Source organism: Monodelphis domestica, chromosome 1 (assembly GCF_027887165.1).
Source record: "Monodelphis domestica isolate mMonDom1 chromosome 1, mMonDom1.pri, whole genome shotgun sequence".
Lineage (NCBI taxonomy): Eukaryota > Metazoa > Chordata > Mammalia > Didelphimorphia > Didelphidae > Monodelphis > Monodelphis domestica.
In genome coordinates, this window is record NC_077227.1 from 18,879,007 (window position 1) to 18,894,695 (window position 15,689).

Below are 15,689 nucleotides of genomic sequence, written 5' to 3' on the forward strand. Positions count from 1 at the left end.
AATAAGCATTTATTAAGTACCTACTCTGTGCCAGGCATTATGTTAAGTGCTGAGAATACAAAAAAAAAGAGGCAAAAGACAGTCCCTGCCTTCACACATAGTAGGGACTTAGTAAATATTACATGCTTGATTGATTTAAAGAGCATTACTAGTCAATGTCACTATAAATATCTGTCATCATCCCTGATGGAATGGAATGTGACCAGTGTGATGCTGAAATCCACAAAGCACTGGACTAGGAGTTAGAATCCTGCCTCAGACACTTGCTTAAGCTGTGTGACCTTGGAGAAGTCGTTTATTTCTCTGGATCTCGGATTTTCCATTTCTATAATAAAAGTCTTGAACTAGATGATCACAATGTTCTATCCCAGACCTAATTCTGTGATTCTATGATCCTTAAAAGGAAGATCAGTTCTTATTGTCATCTATGCCCCCCACCACGTATTTGAGAATAATGATTTAGTAAATATTCACTAAATTATATATGTTGGCTGATCAATTTAAATTGTGTTATACTCTCACCTCAACATTCTCTGTGATGAGGTATAGGAACTCAGTATGATCCCTCACTATGTATCGCTTGGCAAGTCACTCAACTAGACCTCAGTTTCCTTACCTGTAAAATAATTATACTTGTAGTCCCTATCTCCCAAAGCTGTTCAGAAGTGGGTACTTTGGAAATGTTCAAATGCTACAGAAATCACTATTACAGGATCACTATTATCAGCCAAAGATCTTCAGGAAATAAAGTTAACTAGCAAACCCCACTCTTCCTTACCTCTAAGGCATTGCCACTGACCTTGGAGGACACATTTGAGATAATGACAATGGAATCATTATGATCTTAGTTCTAGAGCTGGAATGGAACTCAGAAGCCCCCTAATCCAACCTACTCATATTTACAGATAAAGAAACTGAGACCCAAAGGAGCTAAACAACTTGTCCAAGGTTGCACAATTGGTCAATGAGAGAGAAGGAATTTTAATCCATTTTGGAGCAGATTCTAAGGGACATCACTTATAAGGCCCCATAAGAAATATAGCTTTGACACTTTCATAATTGTTTTAGTTGATTCTAAAAACAGCTCGAACACCAGAAGCCATCAAGGAAAGGTGATAGACAGATGACTTCATTTTCCCTAAGGATGTAGGTAGAAGAGCTAAGAAGAGATAAAACATTTTGCATAATAATTCTCTTCTTTGACATCAGAAGGCATTTTATCCAACTTCCCAACTTCTTTTCATTGGTAGGGAAAGGGAAAGGGAAGGAGAGGTTATAAGCATTTATATAGTTTCTACTATGTGCCAAGCACTTTATAAATATGAAGATTGTTCAATCTCCCTTGTGAGGTAAATGCTATTATTATCCCCATTTTATATTTGAGCAAACTGAATCATACAAATTAAGAGGCTTTCTCAATGTCACAGAGCTAATCAATGTCTAAGGCTCAATTTGAACTCAGATCTTCATGACTCCAGGCCCAGAATTCTATCCTCTGTTAACTGTAGCTGCCTCCTAGCTAGTGGGTACTGATGGGTGTGAAACATTACATACAATGTCAGTGTTTCAGAGTATGTTGGATAAAGTTTTCTTAATTATTTTTGTTATAAGCCTGAACTCCCTAGGAAGGAGAAGAGAATGAATGAATGCAATGTTTTAAGAAATGGGAGTGATGTGAGACTTTTTATTTTATTAAATTTTTCTTCTTCCTGAAAAATTCATCAGTTGACCAAGTACTGCTTTGGGACATCAGGAGATATGTCCTGCTATTAGCTGCATCACCCTAAGCAAACCATCCTATCTGTCAGAGCCTCAGCTCCCCTAACTCTAAAATAGAGATGATAATCCTATTGCCTCTGCCCTTTGGAGGTGGTTGTCAGAAGCGAATTTTGTAAAAATTGACACATGCTAGAAATTCCAGTTACTCTTCTCCTTTCTGCAACAGCTAGTCCTATAGGCTCTTGCCTGTTTCTCTCTCCAAAATACAGAGAAGGGACTTTCATACTAAAATGATGGTTTTTCATGCACTGGTTTTCTGGAAACTAAAAATAGGAGAATGATAGAATTCCAAGAGGGCTCCCATAAGAAACGAGATCCCCAAAGGGAGAAGGTACTAGTTGAAACTACAGAACTTTTCTATTTCAGTTGCTCTCTTTTAAAAGGGAGAGTGGGGTATAAAAGGGGGGCGGGAGAGAGAAATGAACATTACTTCTTTTGCAAGCACTAACATCCCCTTGTTCTGTTCTTGTAACTACCTCCCATTGATTTTTCTACAAATAACCTTCATGAGTACAATTAAGGAGGTTGTCAGGCCTTCACGCATCTCTTTCTGTTTAAGTTTTATAGGCTTGCCTAAGAAATGATGCTTCTTCAGGCATGAGTGCAGCTGGACAGCTCCAGATGCTAATGCCTTTGTTTTTGGTTTTTTCTCTTGTTTTCTAAAGAAGTTAATGACAACATTCCAGGAGTTCTTTCATATTTGCAGAATCTTTTCCAAGTGGAGAGGATGGGGCTGCCTGCTTAGAAATAATTGCTCCTCTTTTTCTTCTCCCTTTTCTGTAGTAAACAAAGACCCACAAAAGTCATGTAGTCAGACTCAGGTTTCATGTCAGTATTTCACCTCTAAGAAACATAATGCTCTGATGGAAAAAGGAAATGAGAAAGAGACTTTGTTTCTTTCCTTGTATCTCTTCAGAGAACAGCTGTTCAGACAAACTAAGCCCATCCAAATAGGCGACTGCATGAGAAAGTTACTGTTTAAGAAGTCAGTCCTGAAGTCAGGCAATATCTCTAGCTTAATTGTGATTCTGAGATAAGGTGTGTAAAGTGATTTGCAAACCTTCAAGAACTACATAAATGCTAGATATTAGTAGTAGTACCAGCAACAAAATAATTCTGCATCATTACAAAGTCAAAAAGGTATGGTGGGTCTCTCTTGCCTTAAGAATTAATGGTTCTGTTTAATTGCAGCAGCAACATTGCCTTCAAGTTTTCATTACAACTCCAAGGTATTTTAGCTTCACTAAGGGTTGTATAATTCCTTGGTTTAGTCTTTAAAGTCCTCCACATCTGGCTTCAGCCTATCTTTCTAGACTGACTATACATTACTTCTCCCTTACACACTCTACATCCCAGCCTACTTATATTTTGCCAATAGAAAAGTAAGGTGGGGATTTTTTCAATAGACATTATTTCATCTTTTGACTTTGTATTTCTACCTCTGGGTCAGAGTAGACACTTCATAAGTGCTTAGTGACTCTCATTTATGATAGTCTATCCCCATGCCATCGCAAAAGTTGTGCCCTATGCCTGAAATGTATTCCCTCTTTGCCTCAGTTCATCTAGTGATTTTCTGCACCCATTATTAGACTATAAGCCCTAATTGGCTTGTCCAACAAGCTAAAACAATGACAGTGAGGAAAGTAGGCTCAATTTTGAGTCAGAAGACCTGAGTTTGTATCCCAGCCCTATTCCTTACAATCTGTGGGACACTGGGACACTAGTGGAGTGGTGGACTTGTAATGAGGAAAACCTGAGATTGACTCTTCCCTCAATCACTTCTTGGATGTGTGACTGATGATGAATGTGTCACTTAACTACTCTCTGCCTCAGTTTCCCTTATTTTCGAGAGTCACAAAGGCATTCCAGGTCAATGGAACCAACCTGTCACCATGGCTAAGCTATCTAACCCATCAACTCTTCCCAACTACATCCTTTCCTCTCCCTTTCTGTTTGCTCTTTTTATGTTTATTCACTACTCTAAGAATGTTCCTTTCCATATCCCCACTCCATTTTATTTATTAGCCCCCCCAAAAAAAAAACCTTGAGATATCTGAAAAATTTAAGAGCCAAAGATGCTCCTTTATCAAGGAAAAAAAGAATACTTTCTGAGTGAAATTGGGCTTAATTACAAACCAGTGCCATTACCCTCTAAAGTCCTTGAAAGTAACCAGAAGGACCATTCAAATCTGTACAAAAGGTCCCTCCTCCCTCTTAAGACTTCTCTAATTAAGCCTGCTTTATTTCAAGTACTCAAATTGAAGGTAAATTTTAAAAGCATCTTTTTAAACGTTACTACTTTTCTGTTTTGTTTAATTACAGCAGCAACATTTTCTACAAGTTTTCATTGCAATGCTACAATGTTTCTGTGACAGTATGGGTTAAATCAGATCTTGTGAACTAGCCTGGAGACTTAAATATCATTTTTAGATTTTTCTCTGAAAAAGAAGCCCTGGATTTCAAACAATGAATTTGTAAAGACCTCCCTAAGGCTTTGCCTGATCCTGTCAATGACTGGAAACATTTCTCACCCCCCACTGTCATCAAATCACTTTGTAGCCACTTTGTTTCCCATATTATCTTTACCTCTACATGTTCAAGTATTGGTGAAAAACAGTGAAAAGGGCATAAAACATGGTTCAAATGCTGGTTCTGCCACATTTTTCCCAAAAAGTAATCGAAAAAATGAAAGTGTTTGGACTAAATGGAATTTGAGTTCCCTTATAACTCTAAATCAAAAGTCCTCTATTATTTTCCCTAATAGAATCGAAGCTCCTACTATGCAGAAATTATTTTGCACCATGCCTAACATAGTGACTAATACATACTGTAAGTGCTTAATAAATGCTTTATGAGCAATAGATTTTTACTAATAAATTTTCATAATGCTGTCCCTTTTGGGGCTGAGACCAGCCCATATTCCATCACTCAAATATCCCATATGTACCCATCCCACCAAACTTTTAATTATGTCCTAATGATAATAGTTGACACATGTAGGACTTCATCCAATATTCAAAGTGCTCCCATTGGAACCTCACAAAATCTTGTGTTATGTACGTCCTAGCTGTGTGATTCTGGGAAAGTCACTTAACCCTCTTTACCTGGCCCTTGGCTTTCTATTTTAGAGTTGTTACTAAGACAGAAAGTAAGGGTTAAAAAAAAACCAAACATGTCATTAACTCTGGAATTGTTAGATTAGAGGATTGGAGAGTGACTTGTCACGAGTGTAAGATTTAAATTAATATGCAATAACTCCAAGTATTATATTTTATAAGTTTATTAATAATTATTTGAGGTAGAAAGAAAATAAACTAAAAGAAATAGAAGTTCAAACCTGATTAACTAACAAAAATAAACCCATGTGAGTAAATTCTCCTGCCTGCCCAAAGCCCGCTTCCACAGCTGCAATCCAGGGGAGAGAGTGAGAGGTGGGGCTACATAAAACTTATATCCTCCCTACATTGGCATGTAATGTGAAAAGGAACATGGAATTCTAGGAGAGAGAGAGTCCTGGGGAGCAGATTCTAATTACACATGAATAATATAGGTGGTAAAAGAGGTAGATTTGAATCTAGGTCTTCCTGACTCCAGGCCTAGCATTCAATCTGTTCAAAACAGTATCCTCTTCTTCTCCATTTGAAGCCCTAATTTTTTCCCTAAAGGCCCACAAGACTTTTTGAAGCCCTTAATAAAGCACCCTTGAAAAGCCTGTAAACTCTTTGTCTGCCTCTGAATCTAAGCTCTGGAAGGATATCCATAAATCCTCCTCCTATCAGAAATGCACAATTAAAAATGAGACAGTATGTAGCCTTTTAAAGGCATGCTATTTTAAGACATTTGCAGGAGCTAGAGTACCATTTTGACACATAATACCTAAACTATCTGAAAAATAATTTTTGGTGTAGTTCTATGTTAATTAGCCACTGCACCAAAGTCAAATGATTCTTCATGGCTCTATTGAGAAGAAAATTACATTCCTGAGAATCACCTACCAGCCATCGAGCCTGATGATAATGCCCCACACATCAGAAGTGACAGCCCTATTTTCCTTCTACTATTGTGGAGAGGTAAAAGGGCTTTTCAAAAACATTGCATTTACCAAGTGAATAGCATACACTTGAGCAAAGCTGTCTTCAGTCTTGGCCATTTTCCTTAACAAAAACATAGCCTTTAGCTGCCCCTGGCTCATGCAGATAACGGCTCCTGAGCAGGTACTGCTTTTGATCTCCAGGATATAGTCATCTTCAGGCAACATGGATTTCCTGACTGTCACCACTTATTTATTAGGTGACCCTTCCTTGGTCCTTGGGAGTCCCCTGGGCTGTCAGGGCACTTTGGAAGTCAACTACTGTCACAAAAGGCTCTGCCAGAATAGCAGCCTTTGGGGGATCAGCTGACAGGGCCATGGCTCAGGCCAGGACATGAAACAAGAAATGTGGACTTACGGCTTCTGGCTGGAGCTGTGGCATGAGCCCTAGAACTGGCATCAGGAGATATCTGGGTCTGGATGCTGCCTCTGATGCTCACCAGCTGTCTGACCCTGAATGGATAAGTTACTTAGTCTCTCTGAACATTACTCTCCTCAGTCGTAAAATGAGGACACCCAAACATATCCCAGGGCTGCATAAGAACACCAGGAAAATATGTGGTACCATGGAAAATATATTGGATTTGAAATCAGATATTTGCTCTGATTACCCTTACCTGTATGGCTTTGCTTATTGTTGCTCAGTTGTTTCAGTCATGTCTGTCTCTTCATAACCCCATTTGGGGTTTTCTTGGCTGGGACACTAGAGTGGTTTGTCATTTCCTTCTTCAGCTCATTTTACAGAAGAATTGAGGCAGACTCGCCCAGGGACTCATAGCTAGTAAGTGTTTTGAGGCAGGAATTGAGTTCAAGTCTTCCTAGCTCCAGCCCTGTTACTCTATCCACTGAACTACTAGCTGCCTATGATTCAAGATATGTCACTAGCTTCTCTAGGCTCCAACTTCTTCATCTATAAAAGGAGAGAGAGTGAGCTCTATTATCTCTGAAATCTCTTCCAACTCTAAATCTATGAGCCCATGGAATCACTGTCTTAACTTCAATATCCTCACATGCAAAGTGAGGAGGCTGGTTGATTTCTAAGGTTCTTTCCACCTCTACATCTGTATTCCTAGCAGAGATTTGACTTTGAGGAGCCATTGCTAGGATCATAGGCACTGGATACAGTGCCATTCCCTATTCTTTACCCAAGCATGAAGTTCAAAGGATCCTAGGGATCCTACATGTAATTGAGGTAATTAACCTACCCTTTCTCACACTCATTGGCTCATTAAATCCCCAATCCTAGCAACTCAGGGAAGGTGAAGAATGGCTTCTGCCTTGAGTTATGGCTCATACCTAGGACCTCCCCCCCAAAATAGAGGTAAGATATATAGGAGGACTGGTGGTCAGAGAGGGATACTTTTGTTTGGAAAGTTATAGTAATTATTAGTGAAACCATAAGGAAATAGATCAACACACCCTTACAGGGAGCCATGACAGAGTTGATTTCAAAAATGGCTCAAGAACTAGAAAGGGAAAGACAGAGGTGTGTATGTGGCATAAGACAAAGGCATGGCCCCAAAGCAAAGTGAAGCATGCATGCCATGTCTGGAGCCAGTAGTGAAGATGTAGCAGACAAATGAGATAATCAATCACCATTCTATTCAGTAGAGGCTCTGAGGCAGGAGTTCCAGGAGTGAAAGGGTTAAGTCCTGTAAAAATTAATCTCAATAATTAAAATACTATATTTTAAGAGATTTATTAATGATCATTAGAAGTAAGGAATAAAAAGGTAACAAAATAAAACCAAGTGCCCATGGCTAATCTATGTGTTCAAAAAATGCACTCCACCACAGTCACAACCCAGGAAGCCAAGAGGCTAAGACCACCAACCGCACTGAATATATCCTTGTCTACAGGAAGTACATAAGGACAGGAAGTCAGTGGGCTCCTGGGAAATGTAGTTTTTAGGGTAACAGATTTCCAATTACATAGTCCTCAGAGCTTGGAGGATGATTCAAAGACTAAGTAGAAATAAGAATATGCCATCTTTTCCCCTGACCTATTAGTAGCTCATCTTGTCAATCTAAGGCATGAGCATTGTACTCACTGCCCACCATACTAGGGTTAATGAGACATGATCTAGTAGAGAAAGAATGGAGTCTTTGATCAAAAGATGAAATCTCTCTGAGTGGCTTTGGATACCATAAAACATGGTATTATAAGACCTCAGAGTCTATCTAGTCCTACCTGGGGCCTGGGCAAGCATCCCATTTTGAGCATCCTTGTCAAGGAAGCCTCTAGCTTTTTCCTCAATGGGAGAATGCACTAGTTCCCAAGATAGCCCTATCTACTCTTCAATGACTTTCTTAGAACATTTCCTAATTTCAAACCTCAACCACGCTCTCTGTGATTTCAACCCATTTTTTTCCCTAGCTCCGAGTTCTGAGGCCAAGTCAAACACATCAAATCTTGTTTTTCCATGATGGTCCTTCAAATATCATAATCTCTCCACCAAGTCTTCTCTCTTGGGAGTCTCCAGTTTCTTCAATTCATATGGCATGAACTCGAGTCTACTCACCTTCCTGCTCTCCCTCTGAATGTTCTCTTGCTCATTCATGTGCTTTCTAAAATGTGGTGGTACCCCAAAATAAAAAGGAGTTGCCAAATTTTATTGCTGTAAACTTTCTCATATGCAATGAAGAGATAGTCCAAGTATATTAGGGGACTAGTCAATGAGAGCTCAAACCTGGTAGTGTGAACAGAGGACTCACCTGGATGTCAGGGGAGCCTGCTTCCAGACACATAAAGGGAGGACTCTGGATTATTCACAAGCATTCTAAGACAATTTCCTGTTCACTTACTGTTACATCCTTTAATAATAGAAGAGTTATCTATAGCCATGGGAAAATGGATTCCTTGTAGTACTGAATTTTAAGCATCATCTGTCATGTAAAGCCCTACTACTGGACAATTTACCCCAGGGATAGGAAACTGAGTTCAGACATGAATAAACAGATGACATTTTAAGGCCAACTTTTCTAGATAAATCATCATGGCTCAGAACTCTCCAATCAGTCTAGTTCTTGACCATGAAATTCTTCTAGGGAAACACAGATGTCACATGAGTTCCTGACTTCCCCTTCAGCAGTGTAGCTATCAGGACCACAACAACAATGCCAGAAAAGTCAGGGAGGGGGTAAGAGGGATCCCAGACTAAAGCTGTTGCTACAGATTTCTGAGAGTCTTCCCTGCCTACAATGTTCTGATAGGACAACCACACTGAAACTCTCACAGGTCAAGCTAATTTGACCAAGATACCCTAGCAACTGAGGCAGTAAAATCTGGCTTAAATCATTTACTGGATGTGAATTAAGTCCCCCATACTCATCAGTTAATCAATAAGCATCGATTAAGGAAATTACCATGTGCTAAGTGCTGGAAAGAAAGACAGAAATTAGACAGTTCCTGTCCTCAAGAAAATTTCAGTCTCTCTGAGAGGAAAACATACACACAAGGAAAACATAGTGAATACACTTGAATGAGTTTGGGAGGAAGGCACTGGCAGTTGAGGGAATCAGGAAAGGCTTCATGTAGAAGGTGGTATTTGAAGAGAATCCTGAAGGAAACCAGCCATTAGGGCTTAGAATTAGGAAGATTCATCTTTATGAGTTAAATCTGGCATCAGAAACTAGCTTTGTGACCCTGGACAAGTCACTTCATACTGCTTGCCTCAATTTCCTCATCTATAAAATGAGCTAAAGAAGGAAACAGCAAACCACTCTGGTATCTTTGCTAAGAAATCCCCAAATGTGGTCATGATGAGTCAGACATGACTAAAAAATGACTGAAAAACAATGAGAGAAAATGAGGGGTATCAGGGCAGAACTTTAAGGGCTGCCCACAGTTAATGAGTATCCTATGGGTGATGAGCCCTCAAAAGAGACAGAGAAGGCTGGTTCATCTTGAATACATGACCCTAGGGGCACACCTCTATCCCCATCGACTTCTTCACACATTCCAGCATAATGATGGAAAATATTCATAGGAATTTACAAATAGGCATTGTAATGGCTTGGCCACCCATTTTCCCAAGGTAATCTCTGCAAGGTCCTCCCATATAATTTGGCAAGAGAAGAACTAGACTTGAGAAAATTACTCACAGTCTCCCATTTCTTCTCAGAGAAGCTGACTTAAGCCCCTCCAGGCGCCAAAGCTGAAGTACCACTGCAGATAAAGCACATCAAACACAAACTGTAGGTCTATTCAGACTTACTGGAAAAGTCTGAATTTTAAATTCATCCACTCAAAGAAGACAAAGTCCTTTAATATCTGGGTATTTACAGAGGGCAGTTGTGTTTCTCTACAGAGAAACACCCTCAAGATGACAGGAGAGTGTCAGGAAGTGAAGGAAAGGAGATGATTTTCATATAAACCTCAACAACACAATATCAGATTTAAAAAAATAAATCTGCCTGGAGTACTACAGGTCACTGAGGATTGTGTGTAAACGAGCCAAGAGGAACTAGGTCTAATTAACAGGGAGAGCATGGGCAACAAGACTCTGAAAAAGTCGAAGGACCCTTAAGGCAACAATCAATGACCAGTGGTGGCAGCAAGAGTCCTCCTGAGGGTCAGGTTGAGAAGAAAAATTGTTCTTTGATTGACAGCAGCTCTCCCTTGTGGCCTGTCTGGATGAATGAAAGGAACCAGAAGGGCCAGGAAAGGGGCAGAGAAAATGATTAGGAAAAACCCATTCATCTCAGGGGTTAGGACTTGCATAGACATTTCTACAAATAAATGGTTATACAAACACCTGAAAATCTAGGCTCAAGAATCCCCAGGCTGCTTAATTTCAGAATCATAGACCAGTTTCTAGGACTTGCCCACCAGGGTCACAGCAGCCCTAATTCCAAATGTTTCCTCCCCCAAGGACTCTTTTGGCAGCTGACTAAGACCCTCTAACTCTTGTCCCCCTTTCTCATCACTCTCTCTCTCTCTGTCTTTCTCTCTGCCTTTGTCTCCAACTATCCATCTATCTATCTATCCATCTCTTTATCTATCTATCTATCTATCATTTATCTCTCTGTCTGTCTGTCTGTCTGTCTGTCTTTACACTTAAACTTGAATTAATCACCTCTCAGAGACCTTTGGCTAGAATGTTTTACCACCTCTGTGAGGAGATAAGCTATTAGGCCGGATCATGACAATGAAGAGTAAATGGCCCTAGGATCAGTTCTACTGTCCCTAATTTTGTTAATCTTAGGCAACTCACCTTACCTCCATGGGGCCTCAGTTTCCTTGGCAGCAAAAATCATGCAGGTGGACAAGAGTCAGAATGCTTTAATTAAAAGTATGTTGGACTTGAAGTCACAGAGACTAGGTTTGGGCACTGGCTTTGCAACTTATTATCTGTGTGACCTTGAGAAAGTCATTTCCCCTTTGTGAGCCCCACATTCCTCCTATGCTAAAAGACAGGGTCAGACCAGATGATCTCTGAGGCCCTTTCCAGTTCCAAACTCTCCAGTTCTATATTAGCAGACTGGGAAGTGGTCACAGAATTCCTGAAATATCTCTTCCTAGCTTCTTCCCTTCCATTCTTTGAGTGCCTGGGTTAGGGACTTGAGAGCTACAGATATACCAAGCTCCAAAACCATGTCAAAGGCATCTTTTCTCTCTTGGGCCAAAGCAAACATAGAGGCTTAACAATGGTTTGATCATGATGACATCTAATGACATTAATGACTTCCATTTCTATACCACTTGAGGTAGGAAGTAGAAGTATTACTCTGCCCATGAGTTGGCTGAGAGAGAGATGAAAAGATCAAACTAGCAGCCTCAGCTGCTATCTGATCTTACTTCTGGGGGCCCTTTTCTCATTGGTAAGATTTTCCATTGTGGAAAAGGCCTCAGACCAACCATCCTTGACTCTCCAAACTTGGGCACTACATCCCTGCCTTCTACCTCATCCTACTCCCATTTTTATCCCAGTTTTTATTTTATCACCTTGGCCCCATTCCAATGTAAGCTTCTTGAGGGCAGGGAGTGTCTCTCTTTTTGCTTGTTCCTCTATTCCCAGTACTTAGCACAGTACTAGGCACAGAGTAAAGGTTTAATAAATGCAGGCCATTGACTAAGACAATGGGCAAGTCACTTAACTTATTGAGCCTCAGTTTCCTTATTTGTAAAAATGGAGGTCATTCTTATAGTACTTAATTCATATGATGACTGGATGAATGATGCATATAACATAACTCTTTACAAACTTTAAAGTACTACATAAATTTCACTCATCACTTTTATAATCCTTGCTTGGCAAAATGAGAAGGCTAAAGTTAGGTGGGTTTCTCCCTCCCAGTGACATGGCCTAGGAATTTCCAGCCAAGCTTTGATAAGCCACAATTGAAAAGTTTTCCAAGTGAGACAGAAAAACACTGACCAAATGGAACTGAAGTCCTTGTCCTCTTAGCTATTTTAGAGCCAGTGATCTTCTTCCTTAAGCCATGGTTTTCCATATGTGGTGAGTCGGGATTTTAGTGAGCCGCTACATAGTTCAGTGGATAGAGCTTCACCTTCTTGAATTCAAATTTGACCTCAGACACTTCGTAGCTGGGTGACCCTGGGCAAGTTACTTAACCATATTTGCCTCAGTTTCTTCATCTATAAAATGAACTGGAGAAGAAAATGGCAAACCATTCCAGTACCTTTGCTAAGAAAACCCCAAAAGGGGTCACAAAGAGTCAGACACAATGAAACAACAGAGTTCTCCATCTGTCTCCTTTTCTTGTGCTTGTCAAGCTAGAGAAATTGCCACTACTGCAAAGGCTTATACGGAGAAGAAACCTCCTTCCCAAGGGAAATCTTGGTAGCTTGGAACAGAACAATGGTGGGAAAACACCTGATTAACTTGCTATAACCAAACCAATTTTGCATTAATATTTTCCACTTCTTAATAAATGTTGGAGGGGATGTGGCAAAGTTGGGACATTAATGCATTGCTGGTGGAGTTGTGAATTAATCCAACTGTTCTGAAGGGCAATTTGGAACTATGCCCAAAGGGCGATAAAAGACTGTCTGCCCTTTGATCCAGCTATAGTACTGCTGGGTTTGTACCCCAAAGAGATAATAAGGAAAAAGACTTGTACAAGAATATTCATAGCTGTGCTCTTTGTGGTAGCAAAAAATTGGAAAACGAGGGGATGCCCTTCCATTGGGGAATGGCTGAACAAATTGTGGTATATGTTGGTGATGGAATACTATTGTGCTCAAAGGAATAATAAACTGGAGGGATTCCATGTGAACTTGCAGGACCTCCAGGAATTGATGCAGAATGAAAGGAGCAGAACCAGGAGAACATTGTACACAGAGACTGATACACTGTGGTTCAATCGAATGTAATGGACTTCTTTATTAGTGACAATTCAATGATCCAGGGCAATTTTGAGGGACTTGTGAGAAAGAATGCTATCCACATTCAAAGAAAGAACTCTAGGAGTAGAAACACAGAAGAAAGACAACTGTTTGATCACATGGGTTGATGGGGATATGGTTAGGGATGAAGACTCTAAATGATCACCCTGGTGCAAATATCAATAATATGGAAATAGGTCTTGATCAACGATAAATGTAAAACCCAGTGGAATTGAGCATCAGCTACCAGGGGGAGGGGTGAAGAGAAGGGGAGGGAAAGAACATGAATCATGTAACCATGGAAAATATTCTTAATTAATTAATTAGAATTTTTCAATTCAAAAAAAATAAAATAAACTGCCTATTCATGGTAATATATATATATATATATATATACATATATATTCCCACTTACCAGACTATTCTAAAATCCATAATTGGCCAAAAGCCTCAGAGCATACCTCCTTCTCTTAGCTAATTTCGTATCCCCCTCTCATTTGCGTTAATGCCCAAAGACTATAACCTTCATCTTGCTATGCTCGGCCATTTGGAAGAGATCTTTAATGGCACTAAGACTCCTCATCTGTATTTGATTGTTCCTCCCCTTACAACTTCAAGTAATACAAAACAATGTTTTGGCTACATCAGAAATGTAGAATTACTGAATCAGTTCTTTGACAATTCATTCAGTACTTGAAATCAACAAGACATTGTGAGAGTTTCTGCCAATCCAAAGACAAAAAATCTGTATTGTTTTGTTGATTGTCTAAACTTAAGAAAGTGATGAAGAAAATGTGAGTAATACAGATTAAACTGAAAAATATGTTTGAGTCCTTTCATTTTCTGAGTACACATTTCAGAAGAGGCCACTAGTAACTAAAGAAGTGTTTCCAGTTTTTCCAATGTGAGCCACTTTCAACAAGAAAAAAGAAATGTGTTAAGGGCAGCTATATAACACAATGGAAAGAGCACTAGGCCTGGAGTAGAAAAGACCTGGGTTCGAATATGACCTTAGCCACTTCCTAGCTATGTGACCTTGGGCAAGTCACATTTAACTCCAATTGTCCAGCCCTTAATGTTTTTTTTTTCCCCCTTAAAATCAATATTGATACTAAGATGGAAGGAAGGAAGGAAGGAAGAAAGAAAAGAAGGAAGGAAGGAAGAAAGGAAGGAAGGAAGGAAGGAAGGAAGGAAGGAAGGAAGGAAGGAAGGAAGGAAGGAAGGAAGGAAGGAAGGAAGGAAGGAAGGAAGGAAGGAAGGAAGGAAGAAGGAAGGAAGGAAGGAAGGAAGGAAGGAAGGAAGGGAGAAAGAAAAAGAAAACTAATTCACCTTTCATCACAGTACTAAAATATTAGAATTCATTGAATGCCTACTATATGCTCAATCCTGTTCTAGATTTGTTCTGGGTACCACCTGAGACTTAATCAGCAATTTGATTTTTTATACAAGGCAACACAATTTTTAACAATTGTTTTCTGACATTTTGCAGTCCATGCTCTCACTCTCCCTTCCAACTGCCTCTTCCCAAGATGGAAGGTAATATAATATAGATTGTACATGTCTTATCATACAATACATATTTCTGTGTTTTTCATGTTGTAAAAGAAGATGAATATCACTCACAATTGGGAAATAATTCACGGGGAAAATAAAGATGAGCTTTAATCTGCATTCAGACTCCATCAGTTCCTTCTATAGCAGGGAATATCCTTTTCTATCATGAGTCCCTTGCAGTTGTCCAGGATCCTCATACTGCTGATAATAGTTTAGTCATTCACAAATGATCATGATATTTTATTGCTGTCACTATATACAGTGTGGTCCTGGTTTTGCTCACTTCTCTTTACATCACTTCATATAAGTCTTTTCAGGGTTTTTTGTCTGTTATTTCTTGTAGCCCAGTAGTATTCCATTACAATCATACACCACAATTTGTTCAGCCATTTCCCAACTGACAGGCATCCTCCAGTTTCCAGTTCTTTCCTACCACAAACAGAGATGCTATAAGTGCAAGTAGGTCCTTTTCCTCTATCTCTGAGCCTCTTGGGATACAGACTTAGTAATAGTATTGCTGAGTCAAAGGGTAAATTTTTGTAACTTGGTTAAAAGGTAAAGAAGGTTAATTCAACTGAGGTGTGGCACAGGGCAAGGGAGGAACAAGGCCTACCCAGAATTTTAGGGGCCATCTACTTCAATCTTTGAAGGGAGCTAAGTGGCTCAGGGTACAAAGCACTGAGCCAAGATTCAAAAAGACCTGAGTTCAAATCCAACCTCAAACACTCACTAGCTGTGTGATGTTGGACAAGTCACTTAATCTCTATTTGCCTTAATTCATTGGAAAAGGAAATGGCACACCACTCTAGTATCTTTGTCAAGAAATCCCCATTGGTATCAGTAATAGTCAGACACAGCTGAACTACTACTATATCCTTTGCATTTTACAAATGGGGATACCAAGACCTAGAGGAAT